Source organism: Ambystoma mexicanum, chromosome 8, assembly GCF_040938575.1.
Source record: "Ambystoma mexicanum isolate Mex_15411 chromosome 8, UKY_AmexF1_1, whole genome shotgun sequence".
Lineage (NCBI taxonomy): Eukaryota > Metazoa > Chordata > Amphibia > Caudata > Ambystomatidae > Ambystoma > Ambystoma mexicanum.
In genome coordinates, this window is record NC_090929.1 from 1,105,380,695 (window position 1) to 1,105,397,443 (window position 16,749).

Genomic DNA, 16,749 nt, shown 5'->3' on the forward strand with positions numbered 1-16,749 from the left:
GCTTTATCTTATTTTTAAGAAGGCCTAAAACAGCTCAGTACTTGCCTCCTCTATTGTATTTAGGTGGTATTTTTAAATACAGGCTGCCCACCTTTACACAATGTGGACATGCAAATGCATGAAAGCACAGTAACTCAATTGTGCAGCATTCGAAATACTAGAATCCGTCCATGTCACTTGTAATGCATTTACTGACTGCTGAAAGATGAAGCATCCCAAGAGTCATCTGCACCCAACAGACTGCATATAGATCTACAGAACGCAACAGGTGCATTAACCAACCAAGCTTTTTTCCCCACACTATGGAATGGACGCTGCTGGACCACTTCATGTATACGCTCAAAATGATACAAAACAACCTCCCTGGTTAGTTTTATAAACACACAAAACAATGACTGTGTACCATTTTGTATGCCTGGCTCCACAGATAATGTTCTTTGCAAGAGTGTAGACCATTGTCCCTTCTGCACTTTCCCATGCCACTGATGTAAACATTGGCATTCACCAAGCTGACCCAGTGGGTATGCATCATAGTTCTTATGTTTTCTGATAGGTGTGCATATAGCCGTTTTAGTTTTGGCTAAAGCACTACCTATAAGCTGAAACTATTGCATTGTCCTTCCTATGGACTCTTTCGCGACCTTTGCAACTCTCTCTCACTCTCTATCCTCCCCTCCGGCCTGACTCACTCTGCAGGGCACACTCTGGATGTTCTGATCTCTACAGACCTTCCCTTTTCTATCCCTCTCACCACCCCTCTCTCCTGGTGTGCTCACTTTCTCCTTTCCTCCAGCTCACTCTCTCAACCCCTCAGGCCAAGCCAACTCCAGCACTGCCATCTATCTTCTCGGTTATCCGACCCATGAAGCGTGTGTCAGTTGAGGCTTTCGCTGCCACCTTCTCACCCCCCCTCCTCCTCCAGCTGATTCACACCCTGACAGAGGCCTTTCTTTGCTCCACTCTGCTATATCTGATAATCTTGATGTTCTTACCCCTGTCATGAGGATCCGCTTGACGCCCAAAGCTAAGTGCAACTCCAGGTACGACTCCAACCTCGTCACCCTTAAATGCAAGTGTAGGGTGGCTCAGGGGAAATGGCGTAGTTCCTGTACATACTCTGGGAATCTGGCCTGCTCCCTACTCCAAAGGCAATACCGGCTCTTTGTCCGCACCAAGAAGAGAGCCCTAATCCAAGCCCGCGTCTCTGTGGCATACAACAACTAGGCCAAACTCTTTAAAATTTGGCCAATCCTGCTGCGGTCCCAACCTCTCCGGTCCCCTCCCAGGCCCTCTGCACGACCCTGGCTTCTCATTTCATCTCTAAAACTCAGGACATCCTGTGCTCTCTCTCTTCCTCTCCTCCTCCTCCCTCTACACCCCACTCTTCCTCTGGCCCTTTTGTGGCCACCTCTGCTCCCCACCCTTCTCTGATTTTCCCCTGTTCTCCCCAGATAAGGTTTCTAGACAAGTCTGATCTATGAAAGTCTCGTCAAAATAGGTTCTCCCCTGGTCCTCTAAAACCATCAAGGACCACATTGGCACCCTGGCTCCTGCTATGGCTGACTTCTGCAACCAGTCCTTCACCACTGGAGTCTTCCGTCCCCCCTTGAAGCACTCTCTTGTGCACCCTCTTCTTAAGAAACCCTCAGCCAACCCCTCCTGCCCTGCTAACTACTGCCCAATCTCCATCACTCCTTTCCTGGGCAAACTCCTGGAAAAGCTGGCCATCTCCCAGCTTAATCTTCAAACTGAATTGGTGTCTCCATGACCATCAGTCTGGCTTCAGAGCTGCCAGAAGCACAGAAGCTACTCTCCTGAACATCAGTGAAGACCAGCTCTCCAAGCTTGACTCCAATACCCCCTGTGTCCAAATCTTAATTGATCTCTCTTCTGCCTTTGACATGGTCAACCATGCCATCCTGCTCAACCGTCTCTGTGATAACCTGGGTATCACCGATCAGGCCCTGGCTTGGCTGACCTCTTTCCTCTACGATCGACTCTCCCAGGTCCAACTTGGGTCCTTCCTCTCCTCTATCTCTATCTTTACCTGTGGTGTATCCCATGGGTCTAACCTCTCTCCCTGGCTGCTCAACCAATACCTGGCAGTTCTTGCCCACCGCATTGCCGGCCTCTGCCCCATCTTTCAGTGCTATGCGGATGACACTCAGCTCATTTTCAGGCTCCCTTCCACCATCTCTGACGGTCTGTCCTCTATCCAGGAGTGGTGTGCCACCAACGATCTCTGCCTTAATGCCAGTAAGACTGAGATTCTACTCTGTCAATCCCTATAGCCATTCACACCCACTTCCTTCCCCTCCCCGTCCAAAACCTTTCCTCCTGGAATCTCCTTGAGCTCGCTTTATCAAGACTTGCCATCAAATGGTGTGCTTGCAGGGCCTTCCAGTGGTTTTTCAAAGAAGGCTTCTGAGAGTTAATGACTTAATTGGAGCTATAAATGTGCTACTGGTGTAATAAAAATATCTTACCAGGTCTGCCTTCAGCCACTTGGTTTATAAGCACTATACACGTCCTTCACTGAAGTCCTGTTAAAAACAAGCACTGGCAAAGCCAACACTTTAATTAGCTTGTCTGTGTGAATTAGGCATTTTCCATGCACTGCTATTATATCTGCAGGTACTCGCACCATTTTGTAACTGCTACTATTGATGGCCAGTTAACACCACTACGGCTGTGCCTAGCAAGTACTTTTCGCATGCCCACACAAAAGCCCAAACTGTTGGCATTGCCAATGCTTATTTTGCTTTTATGATTATCTAGCTACCCATGTGACGCAATGTTAATGAGGGGTTGGTAGAGGAATGTGCAATATAACAAAAATGTGTTGAGATGGGAAACTCAAACAGCCTTCAACGTTACCTGCCCAGCAGTAAAATTGAATCTGAATTTACGTATAGTGGACATTCTATGTCATGTTGTTCTCCCCTCCAGTTTAGGCCCCTCAATTTTCCAGGACTTGTTAGAAGACATCAAGAAGTTGGGAATGTAAATAAACTTTACTGAAGAAAAACTATCAGTACATCCTACAGGTGCTAACTGGTTGTAATAAAAATGGTACTTAATTCGGAAATGGTGTTCTGCACAATGTGGTAGTAGGTTGATGAATTTGTCTAAGGGTTCCAGTCACTCAATGCCGTAGGGACATTTTACCCATACCCTCCCACTCTGAGAGTGGACATCACAAGCGATCCCACAGACATCTAATTTCTGAAAAGCCTAAAGTAGTCTTGGTTCTTTGGTAAGTGTTTTTCAATGCTGATGGTGGCACCATGTGCCCTGATTAATCTGTTAGCGCTCAAAGCTGGACTTTGTTTGGAATGGGAGTTGAAATCCAGGAGGTATTCCTAATGACACCTCTTTTAGTCTCTCATGACCAACAAAGCCGCTCTGTTCGGAGTTTCACAGATAATATTACCACCGAGCGTTAAGAGAAGTAAGAGACTAAATTTAGACATTCGTGAGATTCAGGAGCAGCGCCCAACCAGTCGTGTCTTCATACATCTTTAACATGGATTATATGAGGATCAGAAACCACAAAGTTTAATAACATTAAAGGATTTGTTTAACCCTAACATGTTAACTGACTCAACACAAAATAATTCACACAAATAAAGCAAAGATGTTTCGCTTGCAATCATCTGAAGGATAAACCCACATTTTTACTCAGCAGAAATACACAAATTAACACTTTAAATCATTTAACAGCTTCTTTCATTCCACAGCACTCCACCTTTTTGATCTTCATGGGAGAGATATTTGTCAGGACAAATGGTTACAACACTTGTAGACCGGATTCCTGAGATTTGTACACTGGCTATCTTTTCATACTGCCCCTGTTCCATTAGTCATAAATGTTTAGAACTTAAAATTTGTCATGATGTCCACAAAAATGTTTACCTATCAATGTATTCCTGCACATGACAATACCTAGAAAAAACACTCACCTCTTATGGCCCTGGAAGTTTGGAACCCTCTGCATGTGATTAGTGATACTAGGCCTATTTTAATGTCCCTACAGGCATTTTTGCGTAGTAATATTTTATCTCACTGAGCTGATTTAGGCCCCTGTATCAGGCATACACAGAAGGTGTCATCAGGAGCCCAGATGCAGACAGTGAGGTCTTAGGTATGTGACATTACTGAGTAGTGGAAATAATAGACATCATAAAGTGCTGTTGATAGGCATCAGGATACACTTCTTGACTCGGGGAGCTATGAGACGAAAGAACAAATTACTTATCCCTGGAAATGTTCTTTCTACTGGATGTTCCTCCCACAGATTTCTCATCTTAGATGTATCGATATCCTGCTTTGCAGTCTTGGAAATACTTTTGACAGCAGAGGGCTCTGTGCAGCATTGAATCGATGTCCCTCGACAGTTATCATTCCCGCATCCAGACGTGACGTCAATGATATTGTAAATAGCATGCACTATGCCCATTGCCTCAGTTCTTAGTTCTTCCCTCTTTCTGCACAGCCAACTTGAGGATTAAATAACCCACATGGGCATTGAAGTAGAGATGTATATTAAAAAAAAGCACCCACAGTCAGAGGGGTAGGATGAGAGGGTGATGAGGCATCCGTGGGAGGAACATCCAGTAGAAAGAACATTGCCAGGAGTAAGTAATTTGTTCTTCTAATGGATTGAGTCCTTCCACAGATTCCTCATCTTACCTAGACTCACACTGCAGCTTTGTAGCTAGAGGTGGAAGAAGTGTATTTTTGTAAAATGTTCTGATTATTGATTAATATTGTGCAGAACTGCTCTTCCAAATCGATCGTCTTGGCCCAACAGTGTGCAATCAGTAATGCTTGGAGAAAGTGTGAGGAACAAGTTGCGGCATTGCAAATGTCCTGCATTGGAAAACCTCTTTGGAGAGCAGAAGTGGTTGCCACAGTGTGGAATGGGCTCTTCCCACAATGGAGTAGCACTCCGAAATGCATAGGATGATCTAACGTGATAAAGTTTGTTTGGTCATGGCTTGGCCTAGCCTATGGCTGGTATAACCAATAATTTGTTTGTCATCAGGGCAGTGACTCTACACCTCTTGTTTTGTTGAGGTAATGCATGGCCACTGTGTTGTCCGTCATTATCAGGACATTCTTCGCCTGTATGGACAGCAATAAGGCCAGTCAGATCAACCTCAGCCTGACAGGTTTATGTGCAGTCTTAATTTTGATGGGGACCAAAGTATGCTGATCGTGAGATCGCTCATGTGAGCTCCCCATCCCGTGACGGAAGCATCCATGACTACAATTATCTCCAGCCAGGGTTTCCAAAAGGTTCCCCTACCATCACATTCTCCTCGCAGTCCCACCACAGGAGATCCTGTGCGACCTTGCTTGGGACCTGAAGAAACCCCATCAGAGTGCCTGAGAATTGTGGCCATTGGGATCTGAGGGCCCACTAGAGGGACTGCACCCTTTGGCAGGCTTTTGGCATCAGGAAAATGCAGGATGCCATGAGGCCCAGCAACCTCAGAAAGTCTAATATCGGCAGATATTGGACATTTTGATATCTCGTTACCATCTGCAGTATATGTTGAGCCCTCAACTCGGGAGGCAAAGCCTTCACTGAGGAAGAGTCCAGGACTGCTCCAATGAATTGCAGCTTTTGAGAATGTGTCACCTGGGATTTCTTGAAATTGATGGAGAAACCCTTTTGCGGAGAGCGTGGCAGGTGCTGTTGAGATGTTGCAGAGCCTGTTCGGCAGAAGAAGCTCTGATCGGCCAATCGTCTAGGTAGGCAAAGATGTGAATCCCTCCGATCGTTAGAATCGCTGTCACCACCACCATCAACTTGGTAACCGCCCTTGGAGCAGCGGTGAGCCAAAACAGCACTACTCAAAACCGATAGTGAGAACTGCCAATAGTGAACTTCAGGAAATTTCTGTGCTTGAGATGCATATGCACATGAAAATAAGCATCCTGAAGATCTAGTGACACCATCCAATCCTGGAGTTCAAGGGCCTGGTGGATCTGCGAGAGAGTGACCATCTTGAATTTGTCCTTCCTGAGGAACTTATTCAAGGATCTCAGGTCCAAGAGGGATCACAGTCCTCTGTCGTTCTTGGGAACCAGAAAATAGGTCGAGTACCAACCCTTGTATTGTTCCGTGGCACCTTTCTCCAACAGGGAAATAATCTCCTGTAGAAGGAGCAGATCGGGTTACCTAAAAGATTGCTCGATCAGGGAAAATTTGAGGACCTTTGTAGAAATGGGAGACTACCCTTGGGCGACTGTCTGTAGTGCCCATGCATCTGATGTAATGATGTGCCATTCTTGCAGATGCTGGGTCAACCTACCTCCCGCCAGGGTCCTGTGAGCAAAGTGTTAAGAGAGGTTTTGGGCCTGTGGTTGTGGAAGAGGGAAGTAAGGATGTGGCTGCCTTGGCAGTTTTTCCTCCATGGCCTCTGGGGGCACGCAAGAACCTCCTTATTCCTCTCTGGTTAACCTGACCGCTTCCTCTTTGGCCAAAAGAGGAGCAGTAGCAAAAGGAATGGCCTCTCCAAGCCTTTATAGGCGGATGTTGTTGTTGCGGCTGATGAATTGTGGTCCCTAAGGATTTCACAGCAGCCTTTGATGCCTTTAGATTTTCTTGGCTGTTGTCTGGCTTTGGTCCAAAAAAGTTGTATCCCTCAAAGGGCATGTTCAGTATCCTTGATTGGACGTTGGGGGCAAATCCAGACTTGCATAACCACGCAAATCTCCTAATCACTGCACTTGAGCCTCTACACTGGCCGACGCAGTCTGACGCATCAATGCCTGACTGAAGGGACTGTCAGGAAGCCACCTTATCACCATTGATGAGATTGTTACAGCCATTAAAGAGAGGGTCCCCACATGAAGAACATGCATACACAGCTCTCTAGATAGAGGACAGATACATGTACACAGGGTCCAAAGTTTTATTTTCTTCTTTCATTAGCCAAATGCAGAAACGCAAGAAAGCAAGATTTACACAAAACAACCTGCAGCCTCTTATTGCAACTGGATCTTCAGGGACGTATCAGAGACCTTCAGGGACGAATGTTACTAACCTCAAGAGAAAGCAATAATATATATATATATATATACATATATATATATATATATGTATATATATATATAGGAACCATAGAACGACTGTAGCGAAAATGAAAATGTACAAAGCTATAGGCCTCAGAATGAGGAACGAGGAGATGTAGATTTTGTAGCAAAAAGCAAAGGGCCAGTTCTCGCAGCCAAGGACAAGGCTGGGCAGGGTCGGACTGGAACAAGAAATAGGCCCGGTCACCCAAAAAAAAGTGGCCCACCCCTCGCCTCAAAAAAGTGTCCCACCCCTCGCCTCACGGCCCTTGACCGCTGATGACATCACTGGAAGTGATGTAATTTGACCCCACCCCAAAGTGACATACCGTGAAGCGATGAAGCACAACCTTTCACCCCTTGACAAAACAGTAATTGCCATCAAATAGCATTGTCCCTAAGTACACTAAATTACTGGGAATCCAAGCAGACGTCCAAGGCCAAATGATTTGTTATTGTATAGCACTTACGCTTAAGCTCTTTTTTATAGAACAAATATGCATACAATTTTACCCAACCTGTGTTGGTATTCATTTATCGACCTAAGATGGATGAAAGGCTTTTTGGAACATTTTTTTAAACATTTTGTTTTCTTCCAAACCGGCCCAGGCATGGCCAGAAACCGGCCACCATTCCGTAGGGGGGAGTATTTGGCCCAGGCCCAGGCTGAAAGGCCGAGGGGCCAATCCGACCCTGAGGGCAGGTGGAACATTCCTGACTACAGGGTCATGGAGCCTCCTGCAAAATAACAGAATAAATCCTCACTAATTGCAAACCGAAAAGCTCATTTTTGCAATACTCACCCACGTGACTAAGCCAAGCAGAACAATAGGCCTTTACCCATGGTGGAAGAGAAGCTGTTCACAGCAAAGCAGACAATAACTGATACATGTGTTGCCAACAAACATTACAATCCGCAGGCACTCTCTCAGGCTAGGTGGACATACCAGTGGCAACAATTGGGACATACAGTCTTTCCCATTACCGTGAGAAGGTACACTGAGCGCTGGGAACAGAGCAGGATCCCAGTCCTGAGGAGACCCGCCCCAGCCTATCGTGGAGTTCAAATCCTGGGGGGCAGGGTAATAGGCAATGGACAATGGTAGTCCTGCAACCCTGCAACAATGTAACAAAATAGTTTTTGGAGAAGTCTCAGGCAAAACCACCTGACATGGAAGGACCAGTTAGCTAACCAATATAGGTGCCTTCTATAGGTACAACCACCTCAGTCACCCAATAGAATGGGCTCATAGGTTTTTCAGGAAGGTCAAACGTGTGATGCAATTTGGTAACAAAAGCCTGTGATGCAGGCCCAGGAGCTGTGATCCCTGTCTGTTATGGAAAATAAAGGGCAGGTCTAACTTGCCCTTGGCTGAGTACTCCATCATTGCCGGGGGAGGGTTTGTTGGGCCTGGGGCACTCTGCTGAACGGTGACTCTGTAGCACGAACCTCGGCCTCTGGTATACCTTTACACCATCTCTCATCTCCCCTTCTGGAATGCTGCAGCCTAGGAAACGACATTCCATAGTGTGGAGGGGTATTTCACCAGAGCACAAGATGTATTGATGGCTTTCAATGCCACACTTAGAGCAGAGAATACCTTCTTAGCCACTGCGTCATATTTCTTTTCATCCCTACCTGGGGGAATGGTAGTATAAGCTGCGGCCTTAGAGGGGGAAGTAGCCGCCTCACCACCAAACTCTCTGGTGAAGGATGCCTGGAAAGGAAGTCAGGATCAACAGAAGAATGTCTGTACTGCTTTCAACTCCTTGTTCACAGCAGGGGTGGTGTTGAGTTTTTGCCAATTTTCCAAAATAGGATTCCTTGGTGCTGTATGTAAGGGCAACACTGGCTCCTTAGGAGGACCTCTATTTAAAATATCTGTAAGGTCATCCTGGGTAATTTCCTTAGCAGGTACATGATGATTCTATAGGCTGCATTCGGGTGAGAACATATGTCTGCTGTGTCAAATTCCACCTCAGGAGAGGTATCCAGACCAAAGGCTTCTTTCAGAAAAGTAGTTAAGTCTTGAAGCTGGGATTGGTCTGAAACCAACTGTTCTGGAACATTGGAGTTCGAAAACTTTTATACCCAAAAGGTACAACGTCATCTTCCTCCTCATCTTCTTTGAAGATAGACCCAAAGTATCTGAAAAAAATCAGACTTAGATTTGTGGTTAAAACTCAAAGTTGTCTCTGAGGTTGGTGTCAACGTTGAAGGATTGTACATTTAAGAATCACCTCACTATTTGCGCTCCCAACTGGTGTTTAACTGAAGCTGGTTAGAAAATTCACTGCGCATATGTAAAGTTCACTAGATTCCAACCTAAAGAGTAATCCAAATTAACAAATGTATGCTTTACAATGGTAATTTTTAATGTTCCATAAAAAACGCTACACCAACACGTGCCTCAACCCTATCTGGGCTGTCTACAGGGCGTAAACAAATATAACTGAAATTAGTCCAGTATAACTGACAATAGTGTAACCAATGGTGAACAGTCAAAACATCAACTACATTTGTTTCATTCAAATATACTGATGTTTCACCATAAAGGTTTTAGGCAGTGTTCATGCAGCTGCTGGGTTTTATTTAGTTTAGACTGCTAATTGGCATTATAATGTCATGGGAACTAATTTAGTCCGCCATTCATAATGTATTGGTCGCGGTAGAGTGTGTTTTCCAGACGACAAAAGTGTTCTCAATCAAGTATTTCAATTTGGCGACTTGTTGTCTGCTTCAGTTACAATGCACCATTTTCACACTTGAATGCGTACAACGCTGGGAGTTGCTGCCGTCTCGGGACTAATAGACAAGACAAAGAGTGAAATTAATGAGAAAAAATCACTTGACGCTACCAAGGAGAAGAATTATAACACAATGCACGAAATCTTGAAGAATTATCAAGATGAGATTAAACTGAGGAAATTACGGAAACATTATAGAGATGAGAGAGATTACATAGAAGATAGAGTGTACACTTTCCAAACAAAATACAATCAATATACCAAAAGTGGATCCAAAACTAGTACACCAAACACATACTCAGCAAGCTCGGATGCAGAGTCTGAAGGAGAATTGATCAGTACAGAGAAAGGAACTACAGAAGATATAACCAAGGATAAAAACCAACAAGGTTACATGAACCAAATAAAACGGTACAACAAAGGCAACAGAAATCAAACACCCAAGCAGGTCCATTTTCAATTACCAACAAATGCGGCACCTACACAACTTACACAAGGAGGAGAGGAAGGAGGGGGGGTTCAAGACCCAACAACTCAAGAAGCACAAGGAAGCACCAACAGAAGGTTCACTCGAGGGAGTGCGAAAGAATACAACAGGAACAAATAAGACAAGACCTTGTTATCAACTTATCAAAAAGAATCCTGACTAAAACAGAAATCAATCTATTGAATAAGGGATTATCATTTGCACCCACTGCTTGGTTCAACAACATTGATATACACATTGACCTATTTAAATTTGTACGTAGACTAAAACTAAAAAAGTTTTTTGCTACAAAGATTCAAACCAACTATGAGAATCCGACACAGATAAACCAAAGTGAACATACGATACAGGAAATTGAAGAAATACACCTCTTAAGATCCATTAGAGAATCAGAGGAGTATGGCATAACAGAAGTGCTTCATGAGCTCAATATACAGCCAGACATGATATCAGACATAGAATTGAAACCCAAATCTAAATGTGTGCCCCAATTTGCACCGGATAACATCATTGACACGTTTTACAAAGCTGTCACAGAGGATTTTTACAAACTCCAAAACAAAAAACTCGTAAGACCCCAACATACAACCTGTCCCTGCAAGAAAAGAAGGCATTAAGGATCTAGCATCAGACACCTCGATAGTAATAAAGAAAGCGGACAAAGGGGGCATCGTTGTTATCGACTACCTAGAAATGGCGAGACGACATTTAGAAACACCCGGCTGTTACAAACACTCTTGATGGATCCAAAAAGACAAATACTGGCAAAAATAGAGAAGGCAATACTTGAGTGGCACAGGAAATGTCTCCTGAGTGATGATGAAAGAACTGTATTGTATATTAAAGAGCCAGTCATCCCAACCATGTATTTTTTATCAAAAGCACACAAGGAATATGATACAATACCTGAGGGCCGGCCCATCGTAAGTGGCATAGGGTGGGCGACGGAAAATATTTCACAATATCTTGACAACATCCTGAGACCTAGACCGAGCAAATTGAGGACATATCTTAAAGATACTACTGACGTGATACTTAAATTGAAAACCATTGAATGGAAACACAATTATCTTCTGGCAAGCCTTGATGTGAAGGCCTTCTATACATCCATTCAACAACACTGGGCAATTAAGACCATAGACCATACTTTCAAAGGAGACTCATCATCATTATATCTCCAAGTGGAAATGATTAAGGAAATGCTTAAACTAACATTTGATTGTAACATATTCATTGTTAACAATATATTCTACCAACAAACCAAAGGTGTAGCTATGGGCACCAAATATGCCCCGGCCCTGGAAAACCTTTTTATGGGCTTCTTGGAAGACACTATCATCTATTAGTATATAGTCTATCAGAAACAACTGCTAGGATGGAAGAGATATATAGACAATGTGCTAATAGTATGGAAGGGCACAGCACTGGAATTTTAGGAATTTGTGAATCGCTTCAACAACAATATGTTTGGAATGGAATTTTCTGGAAGCTGTGATGCTTACTCAATTAATTTTCTTGACCTAACAATTTATGTTGAACAAAACGAACTTAAGACACATACATATAGGAAACCTACAGAAGTGAACTCCATTTTGCACTCTGAAAGCTGCCATCGAAAATCCACCATTCTTAACATAGCCACAGGAGAATTTATCCGAGCAAGAAGAAACTGCCAAACCTCTGCAGCCTTTGACAAAGAATGAACTTTACTTGAAACCAGGTTTATTGCCAGAGGTTATCCACAAGACTGCATTAACAAAGCTAAAAATAAGAATAAAGAACTCACACAACAACAGACCCTAATACCAAGTGCAAAACACACAGAAAAATCGACAGTGGGGTTCATCATGAATTTTAGCAGCAATCACAAACTTTTGAAGAGAACCCTTCATAAACATTGGCATCTCCTCAAACTCGATGAGAACATCAAGAATTATATTGGTGCTGAACCACGTATGATTTTCAGAAAAACAGAGATTCTGAGGAATCAGCTGAGTCCTTCACTTTTACCGGACTTTAACAAAAAAATGATGGAGAATTGGCTACAACCACCTAATGGGGGCTTCAGAAAGAGTAGAAACTGCACAATGTGCAAATATGCATGTGATAAAGCTAATGTGTTCAAGGACTCACTTAACAAGGAACACAACATTCTACAAACAATCAACTGCAGAAGCAAATACGTTTTTTATGGAATCATCTGTGTGTGTAAATTGATATATATCGGAAGTACTATTAGAGAACTCAGGGTACGCATTCGTGAACACTTGGCAAAAATCGGTAGCCAAGACCAGAGACTCCCTCTTGCCAGTCATTGGCAAGAGAAACACCAAATGGCGAACAAAGCGGATATTAGATTTATAGGCCTCCAGAAATTTACAATGGGCAGAATAAGGAGGAGAAGCTGCAACAAGCTGAAGCTAAAATGATATGCAAATTTAACTCGACAGTACAAGGCCTCAACACGGACAATGAAATGGTGTCATTTTTATAGATATTTTATGTCTGGCACCATTGTGACACATATACCTTACACCCAACTATGCACACCACTGCTGAAACCAACATATATCAACTCAGTAGGTACTCACAACATTGCAACAATTATTGAGATACCAGTCATAATAAAAACACGACTAAGTATCCCCAAAATACTTCGTACAATGGGAGTGCACCATTACAATCTAACTCAAGATGCTCTACTTCTCGAGGAAATAGTAATACATATTGATAACAAGGGACTTACTTAATAGTATGACACTTGCAATAATAATACCATAACAGTTCCTCATTACTGTCTGCAAGATTTATATAATACTAGAATTATCAATATGCATTTTGTGCATCTAACAATGTATAAAACACTAATTAAATATGCATAGTAAATACATAGGGCCTCATTACGACCCAGGCGGTACGGGGTTTACGGCGGCGTAAACAGCGCCGACCCTTACCGCCTGATTCCGAGGTCCCTTAGCGCCATGGAGGATTTAACACCTGCTTTTAGCAGGTGTTAAAATCCATGGCGCTAAGGGACCTTGTTGTTAATTACGCCACCGTAATTTACGGTGGCGTAATTAACGCCTTCCCCACTCCCATTATGCCCTATGGGGCAAAAATGGGAATGGGGAAGGGTAAATGGGTTAATGGGGACTTACCGCCCCGCCAACCTCGGAATGGGGCGGTAAGTCCGCCAACCACCATGGCGTAAACATAGTTTACGCCATGGTGGTAAAGGTACGACCCAGGCGGTAACTTACCGCCTGGGTCGTAATGAGGCCCATAGTATTATCACTCACATGTAAATAACACCTAATTGGGCATTTAGCAGTCACTTTAAATGGATATCACGGTACAACAGTTCCCAAAGGATGGCGCCCATCACGGCGCCTTTAGTCAAAATAGTAAAAGGACCACTTTGTTGCTGTCGCCATGACGATGACGGCAACAAACAATAGTTTAACTTAGATGCCGCCCGGCGGCCTCGCAGAACAAAGCAAAGCGCGAGAGCGCGTTGAGATAATCGTAAAGGTAAGAGACCATTTTGAAAGTACTACTCGTAGGGATCTGCGAAAGCCTCTTAATACATTGCGTAGCAAACTCATGGTCTATCCTGTACCACAGATGCGTTTGCATTCTAGGAGAATGATGGGACGCTTAATAAAACAAAATGTCTCAATCTAGATCAAACGAACATGAGCATGATAAAGTATGAATCAGCAAACTTTTCAAAGTGGCGTGTACCAGATATATATGCCGCTATTATGAACTTAATGGACAGGACTAGATAGAGATTATACTACACAATAATGGATCTTATAACCTCGAGTGTATCTCAAATATTATGACCCAATACTGCAATGAATGAGATAAAACCAGCATTATTCTTAATAATTAATTAAACGCGTTAGTGCATGATCCGCACTACTCCATGTATACCGATTCTCTTAAAAGAATAGAATCAGGCTCTTCGCATTAGAAAACAATCATTGAACATTGCACCTGCATCTCTTCCTGTTTCACTAGGGATTGAACCCATTAATTCATGAATATGAACTAATACTAAAGCCAAAGAATATACAGTCAAACAGGTAACAATAATTGAATGATCTCATGGAATGTCTAACGTAAAATTATGAAAGCATAGCGCATGAAAGTATTGAGACTAATTAACCATTTTCATTATCTCTTTCTCTTTCTGTTTAATCCAATGGTTGCAAATTTGTTTTCTTTCGTCTCTGTTTACCCCATGAATCCTCCCCTTTACCAATCCTTAACTCTCTGTGACTATGTTTTCTATGACGTTGTCTGAATATTTTGTTATCTTGTGTTAAATACAAATGTCTCTTTTTTGATCTCATTTTTTAACCATTTGACGATTTAATTTACCTATCTAACATCTTATTTTAACTTTACCACCCCTTATTTGTCTAATATTCAATAATTTACAATTTTGTTTTCGTTACCCTAATACTAAAGCCCATATTTGAGAAAGGCTAACAGCTTTAGCCAAAACACGTGTCATACAAAGGGCAAAATGAATTAAAAACCTTTTCAAACAATGGATTTGTCGCTGTCTCTAGTCTGAGTAATTTTTCAAACAGTTTTTTTTAAGGGTTTCCTGAGAAATTACTCTTCAGTCCTCACTTCTGACGCATACCTCATACACTACTGTGCACACATCTACTACTAATATACTAGGAATTCTAAATATCATTGTTCTTGTGCGCACTTCCAAGCATAGGATTAATTTCTCAGAGTTTGGTGTCAACGTTGAAGAATCCTTCAACTCCAACTCACAGAAGTTTTGTGCTTTGATGAAGTCTCTGTGGTTGACGCTACACCAGATGACATCTCTGAGATCTAGAGATCTAGAGACTCAGGCTTTTGGGCGCGTGGGTCGAAGCCTTGCTGGATTCCATGCCGGCCATGGAAGACGCACTGGGTTCAACTGCGTTTTTCGGCTCTTTCAAGGGACCTGGAGGGACCACCACCGAAAAAAGACCTCCATCATCTCTTCTCTGAAAATGTCCCATTCGTCCGCAGAAGTAGTGTTATCAGAAAAGGTATCTGACGCTTGTCGGGTGAAGAGTCAGAGGATGAGGAACGATGGCATTGTTTCTTTTGACTTCTTCTGTGATGATGATGAAGAAGAATGATGGGAATCACTCCTGGATCTTGACTGTTTAGAATGTGTTTCTTGGGCCTTTCTGGAGATTTGTTCCCAGTGGAGCTTCTACCTTTCGAAGACTTTCTCTTCGAAGGTGTGGAAGATGGAGACTTGGAAACGGACTGACCTAGGGTGAGCTTCAATCTTCTCTCCTCCAAGGCCTTGCTGATCATTGATTGGCTGGAGCCGCATTCAATGACTTCATGTAATTTGCCAAAGCACCAGACGCAAATCCTGTGCAGATCAATGACCGACATCTTCAAATCCCAGTTCGCACAAACCTTGAAGCCTGTCATCGGCATAGACATTGTGAAGATTTTACTCAAAAAGGGTAAAAACATTATTTGAGAGATTCGCTGAGGTGGTTCAAACCATTCTGAGAGTATGCTGTGCATGCGAAAAAACAGAATCGTCACATCCGGATGCAGGAATGGTAATCGTCAAGAGACATTGACTCCATGCCGCACAGTACCCTCTGCTGTTGAAAACATTTCTAAAACTGCAAAGCTGGATATCGGTATATCTATGATGAGGAATCCGTGGGAGGACACAAACCATTAGAAGAGAAGAGGTGGAGTAGTTTGATGAGCAAGTTAACCAAGCACAGTAAAGCAAAGACTATTAAGACACTTTTAGATGGGTCAGGCCGTAGAACCAGTTTGATGATTCTATTACAATGAAGTGAAAAAAGACTGTTAAATTCATATTCCCTGGTGACCTGCCCAAATACACGTAATAAACAATAATTGCCGAAGCCAACCATTTCAGCTGTTGGGCGGACATGGGACAGGCATTTGCCAGGCACTCCTATAATGTTATTATCTGGCCATAAGACAGCAACAGCTGGAAAATGTTGATTTACACGGGTGCATTTGACAGCAGTGCCCGGCATTTGCCAATCTAATACCTTCCCACCCACGAAAACTATGGGTTTTGTCAATGTTTGGTTATTACACGCATGTGGGCTGGTCGTTAGGATACATTAAGTATTAGTGTTGTGAAATCAGTGGCCTGCACAAAAAATTAAATAATGCGTTGGTGCTCAGGCAAGAGATAGATCATTGGTAATAATCTAAACACTAACCTTTCCCGAAGGAAATACATTTTGAGAGACAAAATGCTCTGTATTCTCAGCAAAAGAAGCTATTTAAAAAGGAAAGAGTTTCTTTTCTAATTTCTAATGATCACTTCCAGTATATATGGTAGTCGCAATAACAACATTAATCTTGTCTTACTGAGCAAAGCACACTATCAAAAC

At 43.0% G+C, this 16,749-nt stretch overlaps 1 protein-coding gene across 1 annotated transcript in view; it reads right to left on the minus strand.

Moving 5' to 3' along the window:
- The window catches only part of PADI2 (peptidyl arginine deiminase 2), a 1,062,620-nt gene that overhangs the window by 630,927 nt on the left and 414,944 nt on the right, over positions 1-16,749 (minus strand). The window lies entirely within an intron of this gene.